Genomic DNA, 12,690 nt, shown 5'->3' with positions numbered 1-12,690 from the left:
TTTTCTCATCATCAACACACCGTAATGAGATTATGTAACAGTAAAATGACATAATTTTCATTAAAAATTGAATAATTTTGCCTTAATGTTTCCACAAAATGTTCTTAATTGAAAGGTAAGAATTTTTATCAGGTTTTAATTATTTTAATTAAAATTTTGTTTTCATTTTTTTTTATAAAATTTACCTAATATTTAATATGTTAAAAAAAGTAGGTCATTTATTCCAAGAATCCAGTTAACAAAAAATAAATAGAATTGCATTCATTACAATTAAAATTATGAATCTAAAGAAATCCCAATTATATAATGACGCTTATTCATTTTAAAAAGCATTAATTATTTTACCCTTCAAAAGTTACGTATCTCCAATCTTTAATTAATATCTCATGTTTCGATGCAATGTGCTTCCCATAAAAATTAATTAAGATGAAAATACACATATATCATGATATTAATTGCATTTGAAAGTCATATTTTTTAGTGTTCATGACATTGTCTGAAATCTCGTAAAAAGAGAAAAAACTGAATAAATGAAACAAAATTACAGCACCTAATATCATAATCAACTGATTTTCATTCATTGTTATTTTCCCACATACATGTGTGTGTTCATGTTATCAATATAGACATGCATTGTGCTCATGAAGCTATCATTTTTGTTGTTTTTGTTACAAGCCATGTACAAACAATAATTATCAGATTTTAAAATTAATCAGCTTTAAAATGACATGATCATGCATAGAGAGGAAGTAAAATAGAGACAGATAAATGCTTGTTCAGATAACATACTGTTATTATGATAATATATGAGTGAGATAGCAATATCTAGACTGCAAAAAAAATTACATCGAATATCGTGTAAAAGGGAAATTATAGGAAACCGACCTAAATGGAAGGCGGCTCATGTTCATTGATATGAAAGAACTGAATCATTAATTATTCGAATTGCATGTGTTGTCTGATGACAGAAAATTCGAAAATTACATCTTGCATATTAAAGAGATTTTTCAATTTTAAAATTATACAATTATTTTAAATTGTAATTGTGTAGAATTTATATACAATTTTAAAGTCATATTTTAATATTTACCTTAAATATAAAAGCATGGAGATTTTAATCCTTGAAATTCTTTCATGCGATTTTGCTTTGCAAATGATATCACTTAACTTTCTTGTATAAAATTTATTTCTGTAAAGAAAAAAAGTAAAAAGGAATTATTAGTTATGTTAGAATCATTAGCTAAGTTTGTAATAAAAAACTAAACAAATCCATCCATCCGTTAAGACAATTTTAACCTTTCCATCATTTAATGTTCAAACGTAATTTATAATTTGTATTCTAGTATACACTTTAAATTTACTGAATAAGCAATAAATATTTGTTAAAGACATATCATGTTTCTAGCTGAGCAAACGAACAAAAACATAATTAATTACGTTGTGATAACAAAATTTCAATTTAAAATTTAATTCAAATGTGATATGGTGTAATTTATGTATCACTTTACATACATTATTGCTTACTCATATCAACATGACGGAGTGTGTAGACCTATTTATTTGTATAGTCTTATCATATAATTTGGAAAAATTTTACTTTAAATTATTAACCGATTAGAATTGAAATCTAATTTAAATCATTTCATTTTCCTCATTAATTTCTCCTATTATATATACTTCAGTAACACAATTATTGCAATTTAGTTACATTTCAACATGTTTGACTTAAATTACAATATATTTCACATCCTTGCACAGATTTGACTAAAATTTAAATTGTTTCTCTCATGACTAACGGAACCTCAAAATATTTGAGTCACATTTCATGACTAAATGATTTAAAATTAGACATGTGTTGATGAATTGACATTTATATTGCCATTTAGGTTATGAGAATTGACTTGAGATTCGAGAAATAATATGGATAGAGAAACCGCAAAATCTAAAATGCTTGTTGTTATATGTCAATGTAAATTATATGAAAACCATACATCTTAAGTTTCCGCAAAGTTTTATTACAACATGCTACCAAACAAGATAGACACTGAGACAACACGGAAATTTGAAAATGGCAATTAAAATTATTTTAATGTGACATGAATCTCCTACCAAATACCCCATTCTTAAGCACTCATGAGAGCGTCTAATATCTATGAAGCAAATTTTAGACACATAATTAACTCAACTCTTACATAATATTTATGTCAATGCGATAAAATTCCATCTCACTCAAAGCTAATGTGATTTGTGTTGTGTTTATGTGAATGCTGTCAATAAATTCAATTTATTAAGTGATGTGAAAGGCAATAAAGAAAAGAAGGCAATCAATGCTATTGGCGGCTTATTTTACGCACATCGAGAATTTACTTCTTACATTATTAAGTGTTGTGTTTTTCACATCTATGTATGACAGTTACACGTGTTATGTAATTATGAAATGATTACATGTTTATCTGTACTCTTTTAATAGAATTACAAGAAATTCTAAGTGAACAATATTTTCTTTTATTTAAGATAAAATAATTAAACGAAAGATACCACATGGAAATAAAGAAGAAGTTTAAAATAAAATCAATGAGTTTATGGGTGTTTTGAGATATTTTTAAGGGTTCTAGTACTTTAGAAAGACTTTAATGGGACATTTATGTAAATGTCTTAAGACGAAATTCTCTAAGAAATTAAATTGAAATGTTTACTGTACAGATAAAAAACTTTATGGGAGACAGCATGAGAGAGATAAAATGAGACGAAAAATCGCAGAAGCAAGTCAATTAAGCGAATCATAAAACGGCTTCGGAAACCTAGCAACAAACATAAAAATTCAAGATCAGTAAATGCCTCTTTGTGGTTTGAGTGACATACAGAAAATGTCAGTTGTGATGAATAAATATCAATATCCTTCAAGGCAAACTTTATTTAATTTTGATTTAACTTCTTCTTTGGAATTTTAAAAACTTAAATCACTAAGGCTGATAAAACAATTTTGATTTGTTTTAAAGTTTTACATACTATAAATAAAACAGTTTGAAAAGGAACCAAAGAATTGTAAAAATAGAAAATTGCTGAAAATGTAGAGAAAACCATGAACTGAGCCTCCTTGAAAATGATGATGACGATGGGGTGGATGAATATTTAATGAGGGAAAATATGAACTTTTCTTGTTTGTTCTTTCAAAGTTACAGTGTGTCAGGGAGACTAAAAAGTAAGAAACAAGAGACAACTCAAGACAGATGATACAAGAAAATTTTTCTAAAGGAAGAAAAACAAACATAGACGATGCTTGAAATGATAAACTTTCTTTCTTCACTTTTTATATGTACATGTAGTTATTCTATATTCCTAAGGTATGATGGGTTTTTTTTTATATATTTCTGGAAATTCGAATCTAAATTCCTCCCTCAAACTTATCAACAGGTTTCTTCTTACTTCATACTAATTTAATGTAAATTTCATTTTGTATTTTGATTTAGAGATTTAAATTTTAAGAAGATTTTTTGCGCTTTTTCCTGTCTTATCTCTTATTAGTTTATGAATTTAGCTGTAAATCAAGAATTCACAGTCAGTCGTGTGCAGACGACATATATTCACGCATATGGCAATTTATTTTCATTTTTAAAAGTGATGAAGCTCATAATTCTTCCGTTTATGTTTATGTTACTCATCTTATTTTTATGGAATTGAAATGAAGTACATATGTGTAAGCATGTATGTGAATATGTGCATATGTATGAAGAATATAAAAATATTATGTAGATGAGGTGAATATAAATCTATACGTGAGAAAAAGCTGAAAGATGATGATGATTTAAAGAAAATCATTTTGTCGCATGGAAATGTAAGCATAAAAGGATAAAATGTGCTGAAAAATTAAGATCTTTGATACCCTAATAAATTTTCATTTGAATTTAAAATTTATAGGTGCATCTGTGGCTTTAGGAGAACAAACAAATGTTTTGAAAGATTTATTTGAAATACTGAACACGACTAATTTATATTTGAGTGAGTTCTAGGAATAAAACATTTCCTTAATTTTGAAAAAATCATCAATTCGCTAGGGTTTTCTCTCCATAAATTTTTGCAATCCATAGAAAGGATTCCAAATTCCCCTCAAAAATTATCTAGCATCATAATTAATTCTTTGTCTAATATTAATCACTGTTCTCTTCCCTTAGCTTCTACTAATGTTTATAGTTTCACGAAAAATCAAGACTCTGCATTTATATACTCATATATAATGTTAGTAAGATTGACTGACATACACAAACATTGCATGTAAAATAAATCTTCATAATTCATTCCATAACTCACCACCGTTGATAAAAAGCAAAAACCAACAGTAATAGCAACTTAGTACTTAGTGTGCTTCCACATCACTCCATCATTGCAATTGCTAAAATGTGTTAATTATGAAATATTTTTTCTCGTTGTATATTACAGACATTATTATTATACAGTACACACATATGTGGATATATAAAGCAACGAAATGAAGCATTAATCATAAAAATGTAAACAGCGCATGAAGAGATGAAGAAACTCAATTTTATGCATCGTATTTTTTCATTAAGAAATTTTATCATAATAATGAAGAATTATAAATATATCTAGAATGGTGATAAATATACACAAGTGAAGGTTTTCATCAAAAAATCGACCAATTGTTAAAATTCAGCAATATTTGTTCATTAAAAAAAGTCACCATATGCTCGCCAAACTTTGTTTGTATTTAGATGTGCATGGTGACATAATAATATCTCAGTATTGCTATCTGTGAGCCTGTGAATTGTTTAGAAAACCCAAAAAATACTGCAGAATTGAGAGAAAAAATGGTGCCATTTATTTGCCATTGTTATGTTCAGCAGTTTTTTTTTTCCCAATGTTGACATGAACAGCGTGCGTATGAAAACGTTCGCTTGTATGTGCGAATTTTAGGACAATGAAATTCATTATTGTACATTCGTTAAATATTGACTCACAACTTAAAGTGTGCGACAAGTCATTTTTTGTTTCTTTTTCTGATTGTCACTTGGTCTTTTTTCAACATACAGAGCTTTACTCTTAACAATGAAACTTTTTTTTTCTGCCTTTTCTATTCATTTCATCTTTGGTGACGATTTTTGTCTCTTTCCATTTTTGAGGTCAATGCTAAACAATTCATTTCAAAGTTTCCAGTTTATCTTTCCATCTTCTTTCTGTTTGGATGTCAAATGTCAGATGACGATGAAGCTTTTGTTATTGCTATGTTTTTGTGTGACTTTTGTACAAAATAGAAGTTTTTTCTTCATTCCGTTTTTTAAGATAGAATATTAAAAAGATGTAGCTTAAAAGAGTAGAAACGAACAAATTTCGTGTCTTTCGATCAATTATTAGTTAAATATTGTAAATAATTAACACGCTTATCATGATTTTATTTATAGCGAATTTTTGAATGAATATTAAATTCATCAATATTCAGAATGACAAAACTACGAGCGAAAGCTAATACACAGAAATATAATTCTGACCAACAAAAATCATTCTGCGTATTGAATACAAAATTAAATTATTTTCATTTATTAAACTTTAAATTAAATCCAATGAAATGTCTGTCGATGATTTCAAGTCAAGATTTTTCTATTTTAAAAAAATTCTTGTTCATTACAAAATCATGTCATTTACACATTTTCATGTCATAATCACAATCCAACATTTGCAGATTTAGAACTTTGACAAACTTTTAATGATGAAAGTTTTTTATTATTAATAATTTTTTATAAACTTTTTTTCTGACTTCTCCAGCTCACAAGCTCTATAAACTTTTGACCTTTTAGTAAACAAGCAATATCAACAACTAGCAAAACAATGATGACAAATCTTATATATATTAAATTTCAGGGGGGAGTTAAGATACAAAGAGACTTGAGACGAAGTATTGGTAAGTGATAAACATCAGTCAACAAATATTGTAGCATTACAATGTCAATACATCTATGACTATGTACTTAGCTGGAGACGAGCAGTCATAGAAAATTTTCTAGCCAAAAGCTATTATGGTAACACAAGCAAGTCACACAAAAGAATGAATGAATTTTCTTTTTTGTATATTTTCGCAATTTGAGTTAAATGAATTTTGTCCTAAATTTGGCTATTATGGAAGACTTAGGCTTAAATAACTGAAATTTTATATTTTTAAAATTCTTCTTTTTGATGATGAAGGTTGAAAAAATGAAAAAAAATGCGCGATTATGCGTTGAACTTAATAATGTAAATACTTTCTTATGTTCTTTTATTTGTCATTTTTCTTCTTTTTACTAACATTCATCCCCTTCATCTCTTTTTCTCCTTTCATCGATAGGAAAAGCCTTGAGACATGAGAATGGTTTTAATACCTTGTAATACCAAAAGTTCTTATAGAAATATGTGAAACAGAATAAATGAAAACACATTGACATGTTTGAAAGGAATCGTTAAAAGGGGAGGACACAGAAGAAAAATTGTTGTGCTTATAGCATTATTTACTATTGTTATACATTAGGATAGAAATGATTGAAAGTCAATTGTTGCTTTTTTCTATCGTCTTCCAATCTTTTCTTTTCAATGTATCCTTGCTCGTGATTATTAAAAGAGAATGAATTTTCTGTACTAAAAGTTTTTTGGACGCCTCCGTATTTCACAAGAGACTGCACAAACAGAGGTTTATATATATGAAAATTTATCACTTATTTAATTCATAATTTAAACTAATGCAACCAAAATTATTGAATTTAATTCAGAAACAAAACTAAGGCCAAAAATGTAGTTCAATGTCGGGACATAGAGTCACACAGAAAATAGCTTAAACGTCTGCAATTGACTGCTCTTCTTTTCTCAAAAATAACATAGAAGAGGAATGAAAATGAAAATTTGAACATAAAAACGTGATTGCAATTGAGTTTAAACAGTTTTGTTCTATGAAAATCCACAGAAAAGCTAAAACAACAAATTGTGGCTTGAAGTTTATGCCAGAAGTGATTTTTTGCTTAATGAATCTATGCTGAATTTAGCATATTTCTAATTATATGCATAACACAAATTCATTTCAATTCTGCATACAGTTTTGTATTTACACACTTCTCATACTATTTTAATCTGCATAATCGAAGAAAAATTGAAAGACTTCATGACATTCTGACTTTCATACGACCTCCTTTTTCACTCAATGCCTGAAGCTTTATAGTTTCATCAATAATATTTTTCTTCAATCCTCAAAAGCTTCTCCTAATATTAGAAATTGCGAGAAGAACGAAAAGTTCTTCATGTGTGTATATGTGCAAAAATATATATTTAAATGAGATAAGAACTATTGATTAGCAATAGAAGAAATGAGAAAAGCTAGTGAAGAAAATGAAGAAAATTTTACCACATACAAAAATTAATAAACTTCCTCATGAAGATATATGCTTTCTTTATGCGAAGACGAGTTTAAGAACAAAGGACAAGTTTGAAGAAATTAAAATGTAAGCCAATGTGGTTTACTTCTATAAACAGTTTGAGATTATGTTCAAAGTGACTGCAAAATTGAAATTAAAAGACCAATTGCAAATGTGTGAAATTAGGGATTAGTTAAAGTTTGTAGAGGAAAACATAAGTTTCTTAATTTACTAAATGATGATCAGCAATTAGTCTTATCTGAGAAAATATCTTTTAATGCTTTCATACAATTAAATTATCCTTCTTCTTTCATCAAACCTACACCACAAACCTCATCCATAAACATCACAAACAGTTCAATTCCATAAAAATCTCATTATCGAATATTCCAATAAAGTATTTTCTCTGCTTCATGCGTACTCAAGAAAATTAAAAAGCAATTTTGATATGAGCTTTAAAATTAATAACGACAGAATGTTTATCATGGAGATAAAATTGAAAGCCAATGTCTGCTTCTCTTCATTCCATTTTAATTTAATTATTTGCCATAAAGTCTTTAACATTCCATTATCAATATCACAGCATCATTTCTATGTGTTCAATATGGATGGAGATAAGAAAATTTTCATGAAAGACATGGGGAAACAAAAATATCGATGAAACTATTGCAGTCTCTCGTCAAGCATAATAGGAAAAAATGAACTTCTTTCGAGATACCGAGAAAAAAGTAGTCAGACTTGATATGAAAGTATTATGCAATCGGACAGACGCTCAAACGAAAGTATGAATAGCTAGGTCACACACATCGAAAACGAAACACTAAAGAAAGTGTAAGTGTTGTAAGTGAGATGGAAACACAAACCTGTTTCACCGCCCTTGGTTGGAATCCAAAAGGCAAAATATGTCTTCCAAATGCAACATAGTGTAGAACAGTAATCCGAGAATATCAACTAGATATGAAAACAGTGAATTTGTACACGTTTTGTGATGTGGTCAGCATTAGAGACAAACATACAAACAAAAAGATCAATGATATATATTATATTACTGAAAATAGCAATAAAAAAGAAAAAGAGAGCCAAATGGAAAGATTGAGATGAGATTTTTTCAATCTCTTTATTTTATTTTCTTAATGTAGACGTAAAATCGATACTTTCAAGGATATTAATACAAGCAACAGAAAGTCAAGTGTGAATTTTCTTGATCTTGTAATTGACCTTGATTACGACTTCTAAATATTATGTATTTAGTTTATATAGTTGGCCGTCGCATTTTTTTTTCCCATTGTAAACAAGGATTTATTCTAATGACCATTCTTAGATTTTGTTGGACAAGTTTAAAGAATAAACTATTTTCTTGCATAAAATTGTTCTCAAGATTTATTCAGAAAGAAAGATATTTTCAAGATGAAAAAGAAAGGATGGAATGAAAAAATTTACATAATTTCCATGTTCTTGTTTTCCATCCTTAGATTACATCATTCATAACTACAATATAAATGATAGTATCATCATCTTGATCATGAATTCCTTCCAGACCCAAGAATTGTTGTTGATGTTTTTGGCTTGCCTTCGTCGTTCAACATGATATGAAAACGAATGTATTAAGCCACAGGAATTACATTTGCTACAAAAGCATTTTTTAATATACGCTTTTATTTAGGTCACCCTACGTTTAGGCCTTTCAAATTTTCTACGAGTTATTTCGTGTGTATTACATTGATATTCCTTAGGTACGTTAATGTAATACATAAGGAAAATTTTAGTTAAATATTCTATATTCTTATATATAAGTGGTGCCTTAAACATAAACGGACCGCCATAAATTTTTGGAAATGCCATGATACGTATACCGTGTGAGGTTTCGGTCGAGGCTTACCACAAAAGTGTACCGCGATTTTTCCCAAACTCGTCTTTTTCAAAACTGATAAAATCTAAAAACTATTTCTCCTTTTCATTGCACCAAAATAAAAGCGTATCTTCAAAAAACTGTTTCTATATTTTTTCATTTCTAGTACATTTCTTTAAAAAAGGAAAGAAATATGTTCATATTCTTGCTCATTTTCTTTCATTTTTTCTGCCATCCTACATGCATAAGCGAACAATAGGAAAGAAAGAGCAAAGAGGCTTTGGAACATAAATTGTAATATAATATTATACAAATTAAGAAGAATAAAGCCATCTTGTTACTCAGTTTGCAAAATACTTTAATTGTAATTCCAAGAGTCATCAATCATTTAGCCACGGCACACAGGTTTGGCCAATATTTAGCCACGGCACACAAAAAGTAGCTATAGGTTTGAACTTTTCGTAAACAACTTTGGCACGGCATACAGATTACCTAACACTGATTTAGGACGCAATTTTCATGTTAAGATTTCCTTTGATAATAATTTTTCTGCATGTAGTGCTACATTGATATCAATTTATTAATTTAAAAGAAGATGAAAATAGTTAAAAAAAATTTAAAAATAAGCACTCTGTTCTACTTTCAACATGCTGAAATTATATAGTGAATGAAAATAAATTCTTCACGAAACCACTTCAAATTCATTTGATTTCCTTTTTTCCTTCATTCAGTTGCCTTTTTTTCAGTTTGAAGAAAGCTCTTTGTGTTGGCTTAAAACATTTCATTAAATCACACAACAATGAGTCAGAAGGAAATATACACAAATCTTTTCTTGATTGATTTCTCCTTTTCGTGTTTATATTATTCATGATTGCTTTAGGAGAATTTCTAAATAACTTAACTTGATTTGTAGTTAGTTCAATGGAACTTTTGCTTTGCTATGGTGAATAAGCGCATTGGTTTATGTGGTTTTTCCTTCATTTTGTCGTTATCTTTTATATATTTTTCAATATTCCCAATATCTGATAATATTTTTATCCAAATTTTGTCGTTTCTTCCTTTTATACCTTTAACATGAGTGAATTGCGTTGAAATGTTGGAATCAGAATGAATCCGAAATGAAATCAAAAAGGCCAAAAAAATATTCCTGTTACTTCTACGGTTTGATTTATTGTTTGGAATTGAAATTGATGCCTTAATGCTTTTACTTCTTTAATTCAACACTGTATGTCTGTTGATGGTTTTATGCCTTTTTGCTTTTATTCATTTCAATGTACAGAAATTATTTCTTCTTCGTTCCCTTTCCTTCGCTCTATCATCTTGTAAGAAATTTATGTTTATTTATGTTTGACAGAAATCGATAAAAGCTCATTTGTGGCTCCGGATTGATGAGGGAATGAAGAAGAGAGTGAAATTATTAGAGTACGAGACGGATGGAATGAAGAAAGAAAAATTTGAAGGAACAAAATAATTTATAAGCGTCAATTTTCATAAATTACTAAATTTTTTATTGAATAAATGAGTAAGTGTTTTATGGTATATGTTAAAGTGACCTGCTACGTTGGAATTATTGAAAGTCAATAAATTTTTTGTTGATGTGCAATGACATACACGATTTGATTGTTTCATTTCAAGTTTATTTTTTACAATTTAATAATATTTTTTTCTTTAGATAAATTGTATCAGGAATTTCATATAAGTAATTATTTTTAATGCTATTTCGAAAGCTTTGATGTAATTATTAAATGAGAAAATTTAAGTCCCTTCGTATAAGGATTCAATATTTTGCTAACGTATGCTCTCATACTCATTCAAACAACGATATCATATCGACTATAACAATTTTATGGCTTTCTTATATCGTATTGACAATTCTTAAAAGCATTCGTACATACATATACCTATAGAATATTTTATCATTCATATTATAATATATGAGTCTCGATAAAATAAATATACATTTATTTATTTCCGGTGTTCATAGCAACTAATGAGCTTTTGCCACAGCAACGCAAATATAGAATAACACCAAATTTAGATATTCATGTCCAAGGTTTTTTACCATAAATTTTCGTGAAAATTATTGTACTGGACAACGTATATGAAATTATAATCAATTAGCAATTAGTCGCTTTAGAATTTTTTTATTTAAATGAATTTCATTTCCCAAAATGCGCACATATACACAAGCTGTAGTGGTAACACAATGCGAAACAAAAAATCTATAATGTATTGTGTGAAAATAAATTTTATGCATCGAACTACATCATCAAATTCAAATGTATGCACAGATAAAGTTGCTTTTGTTGTTATTTGGTAGAACAAGGCTTTTATTGTTTCCGCTACACGGTTCATCTATTGGAAGTAAAAACCAAGATTCTCATTCAAGGAAGCGTTGTTTTCATTTATTTCAAATATTATGTTATGTGCCATAAAGTGGCAATTAATTGTTTTCGAAATAGGTATGTAGTCACGAGGGGATATTTCAAAACCATCAATACTATTAATTAAAGCATTAGATTATTTTGTTAACTAGAAATACATTTTTTTCTGTGATTTTTTGAAACAATAAGAACTAAATAGATTGAATTTCAATACTTGTGAAAATTATTCTCAATTCTCACCCCTTGACACAAAAACACACTTTGTTATTTATATTTGTGGTTCTGACATGTCAAATGAAATTATTCGTGCGACACAGACAAAAGTGGAAACGATTTTAATAGTAGAATAGTTTTAATCGGTAGATATTGAAATCAAATACAGAAGAAAAAAACAATTAAAATTTAGCCAAAAACTCATTTTCTATTTCTTTGCTTGCAAATATATTGGGAACAAACTCTTCAAGGTTTATAAGCAAGAAAATATGTATATTCATATTTAAGTTTCTAAGCACTCTTGTTAAGTAATCGATTTATTTATTTTAAATCATATACATATAATTTTGAGTTAAAAGTCAAGATTCTATTGATTATTCAATATTGAAAAATTAAATTTATATCTTAATAATCCTTAACCGTTTATTGAAAATATCTTGAATTGAAAAGTATGAATAGTATAACCTCATTCATTGTATATGTATGAATATGAGAGGCTTCTTAATTGGCTATGGAGATGTAGATGCAGTTTCATATTCATCGATTGCTGGTAACAATTAAATTTTTAACAAGAAAGTTTTTTCATTTAATATTCATCTCTATTGGATTCATTCTGTTTCAGAAAAAAGTTCTAAAGATTAAACTTTTTTCTTCTTCTTTAAATTGAAGGTTTTTAATTAATTATGACAAGCTTGAGAACTCAAGTTCAAAAACACTATTTAAATCATATTCATGATTTTTCTTTTTTCTTGTTAGAGAAAAAGTACATTAAGCAACAGAAATAAAAGATAAAAATTTCAATTTTTAAACTAAAAATGTATATTACAGAAGGAAGAGAAATAAAAATTATAAATTG

General features: G+C 27.9%; 1 protein-coding gene across 2 annotated transcripts in view; it reads right to left on the bottom strand.

Moving 5' to 3' along the window:
- LOC139093156 (furin-like protease 2) overlaps positions 1–12,690 on the bottom strand; it is a 76,439-nt gene that overhangs the window by 51,005 nt on the left and 12,744 nt on the right. For both annotated transcript variants that reach the window (XM_070643762.1, XM_070643760.1), the window contains one exon: positions 1,091–1,189. The gene's annotated coding sequence lies outside the window, so the exon portion shown is untranslated. The remainder of the gene's footprint in view (positions 1–1,090; positions 1,190–12,690) is intronic.

The sequence above is a fragment of the Chironomus tepperi genome, unplaced genomic scaffold, assembly GCF_022539635.2.
Source record: "Chironomus tepperi strain 1889 unplaced genomic scaffold, CSIRO-AGI_Ctep_v1 contig_335, whole genome shotgun sequence".
Lineage (NCBI taxonomy): Eukaryota > Metazoa > Arthropoda > Insecta > Diptera > Chironomidae > Chironomus > Chironomus tepperi.
This window is presented reverse-complemented; position numbering and strand designations above follow the sequence as displayed.